The sequence below is a fragment of the Callithrix jacchus genome, chromosome 1 (assembly GCF_049354715.1).
Source record: "Callithrix jacchus isolate 240 chromosome 1, calJac240_pri, whole genome shotgun sequence".
NCBI lineage: Eukaryota > Metazoa > Chordata > Mammalia > Primates > Cebidae > Callithrix > Callithrix jacchus.
The window spans coordinates 42,045,289-42,059,513 of record NC_133502.1 but is presented as its reverse complement, the minus strand read 5'-3'; the positions used below and the strand labels follow the sequence as shown (position 1 = coordinate 42,059,513).

Genomic DNA, 14,225 nt, shown 5'->3' with positions numbered 1-14,225 from the left:
TCCTTGTCCCCTCCCCAGGTCATGGCTGCGGTTATACACACTCATAGTATCCTGCAGTTTTCCTCCTTAATGTGGTGTAGGTACTTGGATAATTATTTTTAAATGTCTGTTTTGGCCAGGCACAGTGGCTCACACCTGTAATCCCAACACTTTGGGAGACCAAGGCGGGCAGATTACACGAGGTCTGGAGTTCAAGATGAGTCTGACCAACATGGAGAAACCCCGTCCCTACTAAAAATACAATATTAGTTGGGCGTGGTGGCGCATGCCTGTAACCCAGCTACTCGGGAGGCTGAGGCAGAAGAATTGCTTGAACCCGGGAGGCAAAGGTTGCAGTGAGCCGAGATCGCACCATTTCACCCCAACCTGGGGCAACAAGAGCAAAGCGCTGTATCCAAAAAAAAAAAAAAAAAAGTTTGTTTCTCCTAATACTATAATCCCCACAAGGATAAAAGAGAAAGTACTTGGAGAATTCAAGAAATGAAACCATGACCGACGGGCTGCTACTCCAGTGTGTGGTGAGCAGGGGGTGAGGGGGATGGCAAAGCTGGAGAGAGATTCAGGGCCCAGATCATCACAGGGTCTGTGGCTTGTGATAAGGAGTTTGAATGTTGATTCCAGTGTGATGAAAAGCCACACTGGATTGCATGGTTCTGAAAAGTGAGGAAGCACAGGATCTGAGTTACGTTTTCACCTAGTGTTTCTTGAATCAGTCCAGAGCAATTTTCCCTGCCCAAGCCACCTTCACTTCTCACTGGAATTGCGTGTAATGAGTTTTCCCTCATCCACTGGTGTCCCTCTGCAATCCGCTTTCCACACACCAGCACTAGAGGTCAAGTCTGTAGTCACTCTGCTGGAACCTGGACGGGCTTTGCATTATCCCTAGGGTAAAGTCCAGTCATCACGAGCCCTGCAAGGGAGCCCAGGGATATGTCTCTCCCGCTGGTCTCGTCTGCAGGACTCCGTCTCTCCAGCTCACTTCTCCACAGCTGCGCTTGCCTTGCTGTAATTGCTGGAACCCACCAGCCTGCTTCGTTACTAGAACGTCCCACATGCTCCACCCCTGCGTCCTCCACACCTGCTAACTGCCTCCTTCTGCTTCCGGTTTGTAGAAACGTCACTTCCTCAGGGACACCTTCCTTGCCCCCTCCCCAGGCTGTGACTATGGCTACACACACACAGAGCACCTTGCACTTTTCCTGCTTAACGTCGTGTAAGTACTTGGATAATTATTTTTAAATGTGTCGTTCTCCCAACACGATAATCTCCACGGGGCCGGGACTGTGTCTTCTGATTCGCCGTCTAGCACTGAACACATTCTCGGTGCTTAATACATATTGATTGACTGATGGAGTAAATTAAATAGGACTGTTTAAGCAACACCCAATACATTTGCCTTTTAAGCTGGGTGCAGTGGCTCAATTCCAGCACTTTGGGATGCTGAGGCAGGAAGATTGCTGGAGCTCAGGGGTTCGAGACCAGTTTGGGCAATATAGGGTGTTGCGGGTTTACTACTTAAAAAAAAAAAAAAATAGCCAGTGCTTGAGCCAGGGAGATTGAGGCCTCAGTGAACCATGATTTTACCACTGGTTCAGCCTGGGTGACAGAGTGAGACCCTATTTCAAAAATATAAACAATTACAAAAAAGATTTGCCTTTTAGTTCACTTTAGACCTTTTATAGTTACACCCATTCAATCTTGTTCGTTGAGACAGAGTCTCACTCTGTCACGCAGGCTACTGGAGTGCAGTGGCATGATCTCTGCTCACTGCAACATCCACCTCTCAGGTTCAAGCAATTTTCCTGTCTCAGCCTCCCGAGTAGCTGGGATTACAGGTGTGCGCCACCATACCTGGCTAATTTTTGTATTTTTAGCAGAGACAGGGATTCACCATGTTGGCCAGGCAGGTCTGAAACCCCTGACCTCAGGTGATCCGCCCGCCTCGGTCTCCCAACCTACTGGGATTACAGGCCACTGTGCCCAGCCTAGCATTGTTATTTTCTGATTTATCATGCTTCTTTTCTTCAATCTGGTCTAGCAGTCTTTCTTCATCCACTTTTTTTCCCCCCACGATGATAATGCAATGTCTTATGTGAGGACTTCTCAGGGTCACCTAAGTCTCCAAGAGGTGGCAGTGCTACCCTCACCTCTTCCTTTCTGCCTTGGGAACAGCAGTCCTCCTGTCACTAGCAGTCAGGTCAAGCCCTTCACCAGGTCTACCACTGCAGAACTCCTATTCCGGAATAGATAGATGACTTTTATTATTATTATTATTATTTGAGATGGAATCTCTGTCTGTTGCCAGGCTGGAGTGCAGCGGTGCAATCTCAGATCACTGCAACCTCCGCCTCCCAGGTTCAAGCAATTCTCCTGACTCAGCCTCTCAAGTAGTACCTGGGATTACAGGCACGTGCCACCACACTCAGCTAATTTTGTATTTTTAGTAGAGACGAGGTTTCACCATATTGGCTAGGATGGTCTCAATCTGCCTGCCTAGGCTTCCCAAAGTGCTGGGATTACAGGCAGGAGCCACTGTGCCCAGCTGATGGATGGCTTTTTAATGCTAAGGAAAGCGACTCCCTCTGGAATTCTAGGTATTTTATAGAGATCATCTCACCCTCAAAGTCCAGGGAGGAACTTGACATTAGGAAGGCAGTAAGTGACAACAGTGTCACTCATTGGGTTGGCTCAGGCAGAAGTGGTGTCTGCTAGTGTGAGACTCTTTGTCATGAAAAAGCAGGCCAGGAAAAGGTGAGTGCAATGTGGTGTGATAAGGCTAGGGTCATTATTTCTCAAGGAGTTAAGTCAAAGTCATCATCATAGGAAAAATAAGTATTCCTCATGGAAACTAGATTGGAGGGCTGTGGCTTTAGCAGTCCGGCTGAACAGGTGTTCAAACACCCACAAGCCTCCTCCTTTGGCAGGATGTGGAGCTGCAAGCTCCTCTGAATGGAGTCAGTAGGAAGCCCAGTGGCACCCAGATGATATGAGAGAATCAACTACTCAAAACGGGACCAGGACCATAGAGAGGTGTCGTGTCCTTCAGAAGGGTCTGGGAAGGCTGACAGGGAGAGTTGCAGAGGGACAGAGAGAGAGATCGAGAAAACAGGAAGTTAGCCTTGTGTGGCTTAGGGGTCAAGTTCATCACATGAGAACTTGTGAAGCCAAGTCTCACAGTCCAGCCACCGGCTGTGAGACTTGGCTTCATAACGCCTCCACCCAGCATGGGTGCCCATAATGCAGTTTCACGTGATTCTCCCTTAACCACAGAGCGTGGTTGAAGATGAAACCTGTGTGGTTTTCAAAAAGTGCCAGCTCTGGTTTTCAACAAAGAGACTTTTAATAAAGCCATAAACTGGGTGAATCATAGTCCCTCTTGGCTTCTCTTTTCTTCTCCAGTATAATTTTAATCCTGTTTGTTTCTGAGCTTATTTCATCATTTTTATCTACTTGTTTAACCCAAACTCCTTAAAAACTGCAAGTTCGTTTTTGTTAATATTTAATATTTTATTTCAGGTTCCCACCTTGGATTCAGATAGGTTGTAAAAAAAAATTCATCACTATTACCACCACATCTGGCTATTTGGGCCACTGGAAGCCTCTTTTTCTCAGGAAGGAAGGCCCATGGCTCACGTTCTATGGCGGTCAGGGAGTGATTTCTCCTGTCTCAGTGGCTTCTGCATTGTAAGATTAGAAGTTTCGTCTGTGGGAGGGTGATTATAGAAAGGAAGTTGTAAAACGATTAAATGTTTTAACTATAGAGTTTTGATTATAAGCTCTGAAAAACTGAAGAAAGAGTAACTGGAATTCATTGCTTAAGAGAGACAAAATAGAATTGAACTGTTACCAATAAAAGATTTGATCTGCTTGGGGTTTTTCTTGTTTGTTTTGTGAGTGGGTTTCTTTTTGTTTGTTTGTTTTGAGACCAAGTCTTGCTCTGTCACCCAGGCTGGAATGCAGTGGCATGATCTCAGCTCACTGGAGACTCTGCCTCCTGGGTCCAAGCAATTCTCCTGCCTCAGCCTCTCATGTAGCCGAGATTACAGGCATCCACCACCACGGCTGGCTGATTTTTCTATTTTTAGTAGAGACAGGGTTTCACCATGTTGGCCAGGCTGTTCTCAAACTCCTGACCTCAAGTGATCCACCCATCTTGGCCTCCCAAAGTGCTGGAATTACAGGCATGAGCCCTGTAAAACTGTGCCCAGCGTGGGACTGCTTGTTTATTTAAGTTAGGAATGAATTTTTTTTTTACTGATTTACCTATAGCCATGTGGAGATACATGATATTTCAAAATATCTTCAATAAAAGTGATTTTTATTTAGCCAAAAATGTCACATGCCTCAATTCTATATTTGCGCATGTACTTTATACTAGGTTTGTGGTAAAATGGAGCATTCCCTCTAGTGTTATGTAATATGGCAGTGGACGAAAGAGTGAAATTTTGTGTCTTATTACAGTAGAGTACTAAGGAAGACGAAAGACTCTCCTTATTTGGAGAACAGGAAGTGGTCTAGGATTGAAATCCAAAAAAATCAAATTTGTTTGATGTTACCAGTAGTGACCTGCCTTGATGTGGCTTCTTCAGATGCAACTAGAACCAAAAATTGTGACATCTGAAAGTGGTGGGAGAATTTGAGGAACATGAGTCAGAATCTGTTACCTAAAACTTCAGCCTCTGAAGTCATTATTCCCAGGATGAACGACTTGCTTTACAGAGTCTCTGCAATTATTGTCACTGGGAGTAGATGGAGAAAAAGGTCGTTTGAGAAGACTAAAGCTTTCTGAGCCATTCAGATTTTCTTACTTGATCTCTGTAACTGCTTCAGCTTATCTAGAGAGCAGTTCTGTTCCTTGTATTCCTTGAGGGGATAAGAGAAAAGCAATTTGTGGTTTACTAACATCTGCATCAGGATTATCTGATATTTGTTAAAGATGTTTAAAACCTGGACAGCATGCTGACCCAAAGAATTGAAGTTTTGGGAACCGTATTTTTAAAAAGCTCTCTAAGTGATTTTTTGGCATCCTAAAATTTGGGAACTACTGGTCTCTAGTATGGGAGCCAGCAGCCACATAAATAATGAATGCTTTTGTTGATACGGATGTTATTACCAGAATTAATTTTAATGAAAACCGAAGCTGATTAAGACAATCTTACTGCCTATTTCTGCTTAAAGCATTCTTTTTTCTTTTCGTTTTGAGACAGGGTCTCTGTCACCCAGGCTAGAGCTCAGTGGAGCAATCACAGCTCATTGTAGCCTTGACCTCCCAGGCTCAAGTGATCCTCCTGCCTCAGCCTCTTGTGTATTTGGGATTACAGGTACTCACCACCATACCCAGCTAATTTTTATTTATTTTTGTAGATACAGGGTCTTGCCATGTTGCACAGGCTGGTCTCAAGCTTCTGGGCTCAATTGATCCTCTTGCCTTGGGCTTCCAGAGTTCTGGGATTACAGGCATGAGCCACAAAGAATTCTTTTAAAAGTGTATGACAACTCTGGGTAAAAGAAAAAAATATTATTTACTTTAACTCTGTGTATTCTTGAGCAATAGTATTCTTGACCAGTGGTTCTGGAATAGAGCAGTGCATTAGAATCACTCTCAGGGTTTGTTAGAATACAGATTGCTGGGCCTCATCCCCAGAGTTTCTGATTCAGTAGGTCTGGATGAGCCCTGAACACTGAGAGTTTCTAAGTTTCTTACAAGTTCCCATATGTTTTAGTCTGCTAGGGCTGCCAGAACAAAATATTGTACACTGGGTGGCTTAAACAACAGAACTTTATGATCTCATAGTTCTAGAGGCTCAGAGCCCTAGATCAAGGTGTTAGTAGCAAGGTTGGTTTCTGCAAGGCCCCTCTCCCTGGCTTGCAGATGGCCGTCTCTTCATGCAGTCATCTGTCTGGGTATCCCCGGTATCTCTTCTGGGTATTCAAATATGCTTTTCTTATGAAGACACCAGTCGTATTGGATTAGGGCCCACTCTACTGACCTCATATTAGCATAATCATCTCTTTAAAGACCCTGTCTCCAAATGCAGTCATATTCTGAAGTATTGGAAGTTAGGACTTCACCATATAAATCTCGAGGGGAACAAAATTCAGCCTGTAGCATCATAGAATTCTGAGGCTTAGATCTAGGGACCACACTTTGAGAACCACTCTTCCAGACTTGACTGGCCAAACAGGAAATCATCTTCTGAAAATATATTTCTCCATCTTGTTAAGCAGTTCATGGCCTTCTCCTCTTTCTAACAACTTTCTCATGATGATCCTTTCGACATCTGTGTTGTAATTGTTATCCTTGGTGGATAATCTGGTCTGCAGGATAATCTCTCTGTCCTCAATGACTCTATGTGTCAGAAATCAAGTGGCATCAACCTTTGCAAGTTTCTGTCCCCATTGCCCTTTCTCATTTTGCTTCCAGCTTTGTTTAGGTCTCATTAATTCTTCTTTGAATGGTGCAACAGCATTCTGTCAGAATACATCCTTTTAGCCTCTCCTTCTTTTAATGTAGACTGTCTGCTGTTGCTAGAGTCATCTTCCTAAAGCATTATTCTAATCAAAATTGTGTGGCTGGTCCAAAGATAGTGAGTTATCTCAATTGATTATTCCCAGTCAGTGACAGATTGAACTCCTTGTTCTATTCCATATGGCTGGGGAGGCCTCACAATCATGGTAGAAGGCAGAAGGCAAAAGGCACTTCTTACATGGTGGCAGGCAAGAGAGAGAATGAGAGCCAAGCAAAAGGGGTTTTACCTTATAAAACCATCAGATTTCATGAGACTTATTCACAACAGTATGGGGGAACCACCCCCATGATTCAGTTATCTCCCACTGGGTCCCTCCCACAACATGTGGGAATTGTGAGAACTATAATTCAGGATGAGATTTGGGTGGGGACACAGCCAAATTATATCAGTATCCATGTAGAAAAGGAGAAAACAAAGATTTGAAGGCCATAGCAAAGAATAATGCTTCTAAATAATGCTGAGCCAGAATAGTGAAGACTCCAGTCTAGGCAGTGGAGTGATTATCATGGCTGTTGTCTTTGGTGGCCATTGGCTTTGCCTTCTCAGACACTCTTCCTGGTCCCCTCTCCTTTATGGTCTTTCCACAGTGGGCATTATAAAGTACACTTTTCTTGGGGTCTGCATTCATACCCACCTCTTTTTGGTGTAAGTTTGGAGACTTGGATTGTTTTAGGGACTGCACCATCATGATGCCAGGCTTGGGGTTTCATTGGCAACACAGTTCCCTAAAAACCTGAGGGGCTTCCAGTCTACTTGCTGCTTCCCATTTTATATGTGAGTAACCAGAACCAAAACCAGAGGTCCTGTTTTCATATAGTTTTTGAGCCTAGAGTCTCTAGTTAATGACATATGGACCTCTGTGCTTTGCCAACTCTCTTCCCCCAAATTAACTTGAGATGATTTGAAAAATAGGCATGGGAATCTTTGCAAATTAACTGCTTCCATCCTTTATAGAAAATTCCTAAAGGGAGGACTTGAACAAGGTATGGGGTCATGGTCTCATATCTTATGAAGGTGGCTTGTGCTTTTGCCTCTGGCTGTGGCTCACTACGTAGTTTCACTTTGAAGTAAAGATGTAGTCAGCTTTTTTCAGCCTGAAACGTTCCACATTAGACTTGTTAACCTAGCTGCTGGCTGTGGCATCTTAGCAAAATTGTATTTCCTTCTACTACTGGCAGCCTGACTAGCTCTAGCCTAGGTTTATCTCTTTTGTGTAGGATTTTGTTGAAAGTACCAGAATCAGCCAAAACACACGACCGTTCTAAAACTTTCCTACTGTTTTCATTAATGCCACAGCCTTGGTTTGCATCTTAGAATGTTCTGCCAGTCATTGTTTTTGCTAGGATCACCTCCTCCCTAGTCTGCAATAGTTTTTGTTTTCCCTCCAAGAGATGATGTCTTGCTAGGTTGCTCAGGCTAGAATGCAGTGATTATTGACAGATGCAATAAAAGTTTTACCTTTTCTATGTCACTCAGCCACCTCCTTTAAGTGAATCCTACAGTTTAGCTAATGTAGTAGCTCTCTTTTGGTGTTGAATTTTATATTAATTAGAAATAAGTTTGGGTGCACCTGTCAGAAAGCAAAAAGTAACAATGGTTTAAATGATGCTGGTTTATTTCCCTTCCTTGTAAAAGAAGTTTGGAGGGAGGCAGTCTAGAACTTGTGAAGACTCTCAGCATCATTAGTGTTTCAGGCTCTTCCAGCTTTGCTCTCCACCTGCATAGGGTGAGGACATTGACCTTGTGATTTAAGAAGGCTGCTGAAAGTCCAGCCATCACATCTACTTTCCATCCACAAAGAAATAGATGTGTGCCATACATTATGACTGTGTGGCCAAGATTTAGTCAATCATGAGGCCACGCCTAGCTTCAAGAGAGGCTTAAAATATAGTCTTTTATCTGAATAGATGGATCCATCTATTCATCAAGGCTTCATTACCAAAGTGAAAAGAAAGGTGTATAGCAGAGCAGGAAACTAACAGCCTGTCACAGGTAAATGTATAAATAATAAGAAACATGGTAAAGAGGCCACGCATGGTAGCTTACACCTACCTGTAATATCAACACTTTGGGAAGCTGAGGTGAGCAAATTACTTAAGGCCAGGAGATTGAGACCAGCCTGGCCAACATGGCAAAACCCCATCTTTGCTAAAAATATAAAAATTAGCCAGGCATGATGGCTCATACCTGTAATCCCAGCTACTTGGGAGGCTGAGGCAGGAGAATCGATTGAACTCGGGAGGTGAAGGTTGCAGTGAGCCACCTCTGCCATTGTATTCCAGCCGGGGCAACAGTGCAAGACTCTGTCTTAAAAAATAATAAAATAAAACAAATAATAAATAATTTTTTTAAAAAAGGACACAAGGCAAAGAGCTTAATGTGCCTCAAGGGAGCTCCAGGTAGATGTCAGTGGGGATTCTGCAGAGGGTGAGGTGGGAGTCAGCTACAACAGCCATGGAGGGCTTTCAAAAGAAGGTAGCATTTGAATTCAGTTTTAAAGAATGAGTAGGAGAGAAGTAGGGCATTTATGTTGGAGAACCAGGACAATTAAAGGCAAAGATTTGAAAAAAGGCAAGGTCTGTAGCCATTTGACCAAACAGGCTGGGTGTAGGGCGAGGTGAAGGAGATGCACAGGGTACCTGAGACCCTCAGTTCCAGGATCTTGCAAGCCTGGGATGAGCACCTCCGCAAAATGTATGCTCCAGGTGCCTCACTTACCTGTCCCTCATCCTGGCCCTGCACTTGAATACATGATTCCTTAAGGGGACTGGTGGCAAGCCAGGCTGGGATGTAAGCCCTTTCTAATTTCAAGTAAAGAAACTGGAGTCTGCTTCCACACGTGTCCAGAAGAAAGCCTAACATCTTCTGCCAGTTCCAGATGATAATCTGGCAATTCTCCCACCAAAGGAAGGATTTTGCTGTTAACTAGCATGGTAATTTCTTATAGCCACACATCAAAGACAAATTGCAGTGTTTTTTCTTGCCATGGTTATTCTGAGATTCTGTGTCGTATTTTCGTCTTTCATGATTAGACCCACATCAGATCTTGATGTGAAGATTCAGGACATTTGCTATGATGTTAATATAGCTGACACCTGCTGTAAAGCCACACAAAATGAGGATGGTGGGAAGTCCCCCGAATTCTCCTAGTATGGGCCTGCAATGCACATGCTCTCACAAGTCAGCGGAAGACAAGTGGTTACAAAAGCCCTCACTCAAAGAAGTAAGTTAGGAAATGCAGGAAGCTGATTAGACTGTGTGGTTATAATGTCTTGAAAGCAGTAAATATCATGTCACCTCTTTCCTAACCTCCCTAACTATGGAATTGGAGTTCTAGACTTATCATTCCCATAATCATGTGTCCTAGATTCCGATTCTCCTTCCGAAAGTAGTGAAAGCTTACTGGAAACTCCAGACATCAGTTGGTTTACCTGCAACTCTGTGATAGTGGGGTAGGGAGGAGGTTATAGAAAACAGATTAAAAATAATAGATGCAATTTATTGAGGTAACTTCTAGTTGCTAACCTCTTACCATGCATCGTTATCTCATAAAGCTCTTTGTTCTTACCTTTAACTATAGGTAGAAGAAATAACAGTTTATATGGAGATTTAAAGCATGTTTTTTGAGACAGGGTCTTGCTCTGTTGTCCAAGTTGGAGTTCAGTGGTGCAATCAGGGGTCACTGAAGGTTTGAGTTCCTAGGCTCATGTGATCCAACCACCTCAGCCTCCCAAAGTGCTGGGATTACAGGCAAGGACCACTGTGCCTGGCCCTTTTTAATTTTATTTTTGAAAATTATTTTAGAGCTGGGATCTTGCTATATTGACCAACTTGGACTCAAAGTTCTCCCACTTCAGCCTCCTGAGCCTCAGGGGCTACAGGCACACACCACTGTACCCGCTTATAGAGATTTTAAATTTCTTGTTCAGTGGCCATCTGGCTTATGTTAAAGAAGCTTCTCCAGTGGTAACCCACTTCTGAGGGGGACATTTTTGGGCAACTTTAATCATAAGAAAGTTATTTTTTATGTATGATTCAAAAGTTGATTTTCTATACCTTCTGCTTACTGATTCTTTTTCTGATACAGGGTCTTGCTCTGTCGTCCAGGCTGGAATGCAGTGCCACAGTTTTGGCTCACTGCAGACTTGAACTGCTAGGCTCAACCAGTCCTCCCGCCTCAGCCTCCTGATTAGCTGGGACTACAGGCCTCTGCCTTCTGGGTTCAAGCGATTCTCCTGCCTCACTCTCCCGAGTAGCTGAGATTACAGGTGCCTGCCACCACCTGGCTAATTTTTTGTATTTTTAGCAGAGGCAGGGTTTTGCCACATTGCCCAGGCTGGTTTTGACTAATTTTTAATTTTTTTGTAATGACAGGGTCTCTTTATGTTGCCCAGGCTGGTATCAAAATCCTGGGCTCAAGCGATCCTTGGGCCTTGGCCTCTGAAAACTCTGGGATGACAGGTGTGAGCTGCCACACCTAGCCTGGTTACTGGTTCTTCATTCTATCCCTTCCATTGAAGAACTTAAAATATGCAAAATAGTTACCAGGTTTGCAGGTTTTCCTTATCTCTTGATAAAAAATTCATGTTCCTCTCATGGCCTAATTCCAAACTCTTCCTCACTTGGTAGGGGTGGGGAGTGCAGCATGGAGCATTCTTTTGTTATGTGTTATGTCCCAGTTTGTCTGTAAGCTCTAAAAAGAACTGAAACAGTAACCCACCTGTGGGTTCTAAATGTAGTATTTAGAAGGACTGTCACCTCCCTCATTCTAGATATTATATGTCTTTCTTTCTTCTCCTTCCTTCCTTCCTTCCTTCCTTCCTTCCTTCCTTCCTTCCTTCCTTCCTTCCTTCCTTCCTTCCTCCCTTCCCTCCCTCCCTCCTCCCTCTGTCTTTCTCTCTCGCTCTTTCTTTCTTTGACAGAACTGACAGTCTCATTCTGTCATCTATGCACAAGTGCAGTGGTGCAATATTAGCTTACTATAGAGTTAAACTGCTGTGCTTGACCATCCTCCTGCCTTAGCCTTCCCACCTGTAGGCTAAAGGTGCATACCACCACATCTGGCAAATTGAAAATTTATTTTGCGGAGATGGGTTCTTGCTGTGTTGTCCAGCTTGGTCTCAAACTCTTCAGCTTCCCAAAGTGCTGGGATTACAGGTATGAATCACTGTGCCAGCCTAGATATGGTATTTCTATTAGAGGAATGTAGAGTTCTGTGGCATATTTTAGAGTAACCGGGACTATATATAAACTACATATTTTATAGTTGTATACTTCCATTAAACATACCATTGATGAAATCCCCAAAATTTTTTTCTCATTTGCGTTTGCTATGCCTTGTTTCCTCCCTACTCCATTTCTTCACGTGGATTTTTTGGATGCAAACACAGACCTTAACATTTGTTTCAGAGAAATAACATTTTATTAAATTCAATACATTGCTCCAGGTGCTTAAGATTTTTTTTTTGAGATTGATTATTGCCACTCACTATAGTTACTATTATTTCCAGTTTCATTGCATCAGGTAATATGAAAACCTGTCCTCTATACCTTTTTTTCTTTTTTTTTTTTTGAGACAGAGTCTCATTCTGTCACCGAGGCTAGAGTGCAGTGGTGTGATCTTGGCTCACTGCAACCTCTGCCTCCTGGTTCAAGCGATTCTTATGCCTCAGCCTCCCAAGTAGCTGAGATTACAGGTGCTTGCCAACATGCCTGGTTAGAGGCAGGGTTTTATCACATTGCCCAGGCTGGTTTTGAACTCCTGAGCTCAGGCAATCCGTTCATCCTCCCAAAGTGCTAGGATTACAGGCATGGGCCACTGTGCCTGGCTACATATCTTCTATTTAATTAATTAATTAATTAATTTATTTATTTTTGAGTCAGATTTTCACTGTTGTCGCCCAGGCTGGAGTACAGTGGTGCAATCTCAGCTCACTGCAACCTCCGCCTCCCAGGTTCAAGTGATTCTTCTGCCTCAGCTTCCCAAGTAGCTGGGATTACAGGTGCCCACCATCACACCCAGCTAATTTTTGTAGTTTTAGTAGAGATGAAGTTTTGCCATGTTGGCCAGGCTGGTCTCAAACTCCTAACCTCAGGTGATCCTCATGCCTCAGCTTCCTAAAGTGCCTGAGATTTACAGGCATGAGCCACTGCGCCCGGCCAATACCTGTCCTCTATATCTTCTAAACAGTGCAACTAACAAACTGTTGACATTGATCCATCAGAAGGAGGCCACTCTCCAGCATCTGCCTAGACCATCTGTTCTTCTTTTGCCATTCAAATCCTTGTTCATCATGTTTGCCCTTCAGAAATTTTCCCATCTTTGAATGTCTTCAAGGTCTACCTGTTTTTCAAGGTCTAATTCAAAGCCCATCTTCTCTATGAAGTCTGCTTTGATCCATTGTGATTTTCCCATCTCGGAAATTCCTTGGCGTATTTTGACTCTTCATTCCTAACTTCCCATTTCCTTTCTGTGAATGTAAACTCCACCTTCATCCAGTCTCGTGAAGGCGAGAACTGTGTTATGTATTAGCCTTTAGCCTCAGGCTGTCACAGTGCCAGGCTGAGAGTAGTGTTTAATTGTCACTTGTTTGGATTGATTAGGCCAGTAGTTCTCAACAGGAGATGGTTTTGCCCACCTCCTTCTCCCTCCCCAGGGAACATGTGACAATGGCTGGAGACATTTTGTATGTCCCTACTGAAACAGTGCTACTGGCATTTATCTAGTGGGTAGAAGCCAAGGATTCTGCTAAACATCCTAAAGTGTACTGGATGACCCCACCCCAAAGAATCATCTAGAATGTCAATAGTGGTGATGTTGGGTAACTCTGTCTTAGACAATTCAGTCACGTTTTGATTGGCTTTTTAAAAGACTACTCCATCTTTTCATTAGGAACTACATTTCATGAGTTTACTTTCTAGGCTGCTTGTGGTGGCTCATGCTTATAATCCCAGCACTTTGGGGAGGCTGAGGCAGGCAGATCACCAGGTCAGGAGTTCGAGACCAGCCTGGCCAATATGGTGAAACCCCCATCTCTACTAAAAATACAAAAATTAGCCAGGCATGGTGCTGCGTTCCTGTAGTCTCAGCTACTCGGGAGGCTGAGGGAGGAGAATTGCTTGAACGTGGGAGGCAGAGGTTGCAGTGAGCTCAGATTGCACCACTGCACTCCAGCCTGGTGAGAGAGTGAGACTCCATCTAAAAAAAAAAAGGCACTACATTTCAATGGCAGAGGTGATAGATAACATATCTCCCTTCCTGGAATGAATGCTGCCTCCATGTAGTTACTTCTGTGGTTCAAGCCAGGACAGTCAGTTTGGCTTGGTCAGGTTGCTGAAAGCAGACGGTTGTAGGCGAGTTAGCAGGTATAGACATAATAACACTGATTCCACAGGCTACAACTAAAAAATAGTTTCATTAGTTTCTGGCTATGCCCTCTATAAATGTCTAGGTTTTGGCTTCATTTTATTTGTACGTTAGAATGAGATAGTAATAACTTTCCCCTAGCTGTTTCATAAGGATATTTTGAAGAAAAAGGACATAATTTAGGTGAAGAGTTTTGAATTCTCTGAGTGGGAAAATGACTCTGAAAGTGGATATCTGGGGTACACGGGAACAAAGTGCTTTATATGAGGTGCTTTACACTGCAAAGAAAAGAAGCAATTAAAGCAAACATGTTGTTCTGGCTCTCACTT

General features: G+C 43.5%; 1 long non-coding RNA gene across 1 annotated transcript in view; it reads left to right on the top strand.

The window, feature by feature from the left end:
• Positions 1-277: 277 nt before the first annotated feature.
• The window catches only part of LOC108591121 (uncharacterized), a 33,514-nt gene continuing 19,566 nt past the window's right edge, over positions 278-14,225 (top strand). The window contains exons 1-2 of the long non-coding RNA XR_004741968.3: positions 278-518; positions 1,113-1,213. This is a non-coding gene — a long non-coding RNA (uncharacterized LOC108591121). The remainder of the gene's footprint in view (positions 519-1,112; positions 1,214-14,225) is intronic.